Below are 4,501 nucleotides of genomic sequence, written 5' to 3' on the forward strand. Positions count from 1 at the left end.
TGTAAATGTAAATGTAATTTGTTGGATAAGAAGGCCCCACTCCCAACTCCAGAGTTGATGTTATCTTTACATATAGATAGACATTAGCTCTACCGTGGTCCAGTTGCCCGCATGACTCTTGTCAGTTGTGTTTAACTGAGATTCTAGAGAGAGGTCAATTCAGGATGAGTTCCAATATCCATGGTTTTTAAACCAGTCCCGGGGAACTTTGACAACAGTATTGCCACGTGTGGTATGTTTTTTGTAAAGTGTATCCTCACTTTCATTAAGTTATTGTTGTAGTCAAAGCTTTTAAAGGATGGATCTCTGCATGGTGTGCCTGACCAGAGCACAGAACACACTTGGTGGCATTTTGACCCTGTTAGGCCAACATGTCTGAAAGTTGGTACGCATGCCTTATTGCTCATGGGGAACAAAAAAGTCTCAAGAACCCATAATGTCAACAGCATGGATTTTTCTCTACAGTGAGAATTTGTGAAAGTTTCATGTATCCCATTAGACCACTCTAGCGCCACCAATGGGTCAAAGTTGGACTTGTGTTTACACATGCAACTTTTGAACCGTGTGACTGATTTTTAAAAGCGACCATTGGATTCCCTGGATCAAGACGAGTTCCATTTCCGGTTATATAGATTTTCCGCCATTTCCGGTTGTATCAAAAACCTTTGAAAGCCTACTCCTCCTACAATTGTTTTCCAAACTTCCCCAGAATTGACACACATCATCGTCACAGCAGCCCTCACTCAGGTATTACTTTTATATTGGATTTTCAAAACCGTTTGTCCGGTACAGGAAATCAAAATCGGCAACAAAGCAACCAAACAGGAAGTTGGATCAAATCTCAGTACATCTTTTGAGATGTCAACACCAAACTTGGAATGATGACTCGGAACCCTCTTCTGAGGATGTCCTCACAATTTGGTGTCATGTGATCACTGGGCGTGGCCGCAGCAAGCAAAAATTTGTTTTGGCCAATAACTATTGATTTGTTTGCCTTTTATTAAGTGATTCCTTTGTCTCATGATATCTTGGGACATCCCGTGTGTGACTCATAATAATTTGTTAATAATTGGTAAGTCTGCAGCATGGATTTTTCTATACAGTGACAATTTGTGAAGAATATAAATTTTTCAATGGTCGCAATGTTTTGGAGGAATCCGCCATTGCTGCTTGCAGCTATATTTTTTACTAATGTTTTGTTAGCAATTGAATGGTAATGCAAGCTAGCTAAAAACAATGTTAGTTAGCTTGGCTAAACTGGTTTTCATAGCAACAGAAATCAACAAATCAGATCAGTCGAACTTTATTCAGAAATGGGGGGATGGCGGGAACATTAAAGGTGTAGGTACAGTAAAAGTGAAATGGAACGCGTCTTTCTGCCTTGAAGCTGCGTGTGCATCAACAAGACCCCATCTATATGTAAAGATAACATCCAAGCTAACAATTTCGCCAAATCTGACTGCAGCTTTGTATACCATATGTACTGTGTTATGGTTGTTTGAGTTAAACAACTTGCTAAATGAATTAAATGTCTGTTAAATGTCAAATCCAACTATAAATGTATAAAAGAGAGTTCCAATCAAATCTGAATTTGTTTTAAACCTAGAGGTTTAAAAGGTTACCTTTGCCTAAACTGACATGCACCAACTCAGAGAACTGAGTTTCAACAGCCATTTACACATTTAGTCTCTATTTGTTACTCTACTCTTAAGGCATGTTTAACTTAATGTCTGCACCTCTCTGTCACCAACTGTCTCTGGAGTGGGGGGTGGGGGCTTCACAGGGTGTCTACAGGTATAATCAAGTTAAATGTAAGACCTTTTAATACCACTTCCAAATGAAATTAAAGACCAAACTTACGACGGAAATACAAATCAAAAGTGGAAATATACAGTAATCTCTCCAAGTAAACACTGATGTCTGTTCAATATGAACAGTATGGTAAAATGACAATAATCGGTTGAGTTTAAGAACATTGACTAAATGTGTGTAATGCGGAAGGATAACACAAAAATGTAATTGCTGTCCTAAATTATACTTATTATTACACTAGGGTGGAAATGGTGGAGCAGAAACTAACAATTCCATGAATCCCATGGAAACAAAGGCAAATGTGTGAGATGTACTGATGTGGAGCAAAAATGATCCAAGAAGCAGTACTTCTCTTGAGTGGTTTTTATTCAGATGAATAATCATTGGATTCAGGTCAAAAGTCTATCACTTGAACTAGTTTCATCACTTAAGACACAAAGTCAGCAGCTTGGCATACTGGCACATGGAAAGGATTAAACATTTAGACTTTCATCAAAGTAATGCTGGCTTGTCCTTTTTCATCAATGTCCTCAAAAAAGCAGGCTGCAGAGCTATTGTGTCTGTGGGGTGACTGTCTCTGGAGGGCTGGCAGGCAGGGGCAAGCAGGGCCTGCAGGCAGGCAGGAAGGCAGGCAGGCAGGCAGGCCAGCTGGATGAAGTTGTCCTGGGGTCAGGGCTGAAGAGAAGCTGTCCAGCTAGAGAGGGGTAGTCCAGCAAGGGGTCTGTGTGGATCTCACCATCCTCGAGTCTGTTGCATCCTCTGTTGAACTCTGTTGAGCAGGCCTCTGCATGACCCTCCAGACCTGTCAAAGTGAAGAAAGGGTCCATGTCAGTTGTGAAAAATGAAGCTTTTCCCATCTACACTTGATACAGACTTCAGTTTTGACTGTGAAATGCAGTGTCATTACTTGAACTTGAATCCAAATGTGTTGACCTCATGGAGACCCATGCAAAGTCACTCAAAACACGGGTTCGATTCCAGGCTCTGGCAAGAGTATTTACCTCTAAACTGGTCAATATATACACATCTGACAAAAGACCAGCTCGACCTTTGCCTGTAAACAGTGATTCTGACTGTCAGAGACCTTTAAATAGCCTGACTTACTGAAATTGGCAAAACTAGCCTGGCTAACGTAGGTCGCTTTCTCAGGGCATATGACGAATGAAACAGGCTCGCCTTGAAAAATCAGATATACTGGCTATCTTTAGCAGGCCCTTGTCTACAAAAAGCAGTCCTCCCTGACGTTTTTGGAGTAGAATTGAGTGAAATACAAAATTGTTTACACACTGCCAGTGGGCGAGCCGAGCCTGACTCTGAGGCTAACGTCAAAACAATGTAAGCGCCTATGCGGTCTCCCTGCCGCATAGGCTTATTACAAAGACTTTCACGCCCCAAATCACAATTATGAGCCGACAGGTCTGTTGGGGAAGTGCTTTTTCTCCTAAAGGCTCCTCTCCTCGACCTTTTTGATGAACAATTCGCCGAGATGCAAAATGACTCACTAATTAAAAACAGAGAGGAAAAAAGCTAGAGCTACAGTAGCTACTTTTCGAGTTCGGTTTTCCGTCACTTCAGAATCACGATCTAAAAGGTCTAAAAGTGCTAAACCTTCACCATAATTCAAGAGTAGTGTACTTTCACAAACCCAATCATTAATTCTAGCTTAAAATGTGTAAAAACAGGACTTACCGAAAGTGGCTGCCTCAAACACGGCTATTACGGGACTCCAGTTGAAAACAACAATGGCCGCCGAAAAAGAATTTATATTCGTAACGGCGAGCTGCGATTGGAAGCGAAATGAAACAGGGGCTAAAAAACGAGGGTGGGGGCTTGGTCAGCACACAATTTCAAGAAAGCGTGTGTGTCAAGGGAAGGCTGAGTGTGTGAGAATTTGGAGCAGGCGAGGGGAACAATTAGCCAAGCATGCATGTTTCAAATATTCACTAAAAATCGACTTTTCATCTTACAGTCAACTTTTTCTCAGATTTGTATACTAAACATTCTCAAGAGTCTTCATATGACCTTGTGATTGGATCAGAGTATAAGTTTTTGGCCGGCGGATGTGTAATGCATTATTTTAGCGTTAGCGATAAATTCGATTTGCTTTATATCAATCATTTTTAGAGGTATGAAGTTGCCTTTGCACATGGTAACATGTTGTAGTGTCTTCCACGTGACATACCAAGTTTGGTGTTGATATCTCAAAGATTTGCTTAGATTTGACCAAACATCCTGTTTGGTTGCTTTGTTGCAGATTTTGATTGGCTCTACCGGACAAACGGTTTTGAAAATCAGAAATCCCTATGATAACGTTTGTGAGGCTCAGTCTGGATATCATCTATGGAAATTTTGAAGAAAATTCGACCAAAAATGTAGGAGGAGTAGGGAAAAAACATGTTTCCTTAATCTTTATTGTACAGAAAAATCCAATATGGCTGCCGTTATAGCTTCCAGAGGCTTTTTTGTTCCTCATGAGAAATAAGGCATATGTAATGAATTTCAGAATTTTGGGACTTATGGCCTGCAAATGGCATCAATTTGAAAATTGACATATTGGGGCGTGGCCTGTAGCGCCACCTATTGTCTCACATGGCCCATGTTTGGTATGGTAGTTAGTAATGGTCTGCAGTTTCAACATGCCAAATTTCACAACTTTTTACGGTACTGGTCTAGGGGCTGCCATTGACTC

This window comes from Osmerus mordax, chromosome 3 (assembly GCF_038355195.1).
Source record: "Osmerus mordax isolate fOsmMor3 chromosome 3, fOsmMor3.pri, whole genome shotgun sequence".
In the NCBI taxonomy this organism is placed as follows: domain Eukaryota; kingdom Metazoa; phylum Chordata; class Actinopteri; order Osmeriformes; family Osmeridae; genus Osmerus; species Osmerus mordax.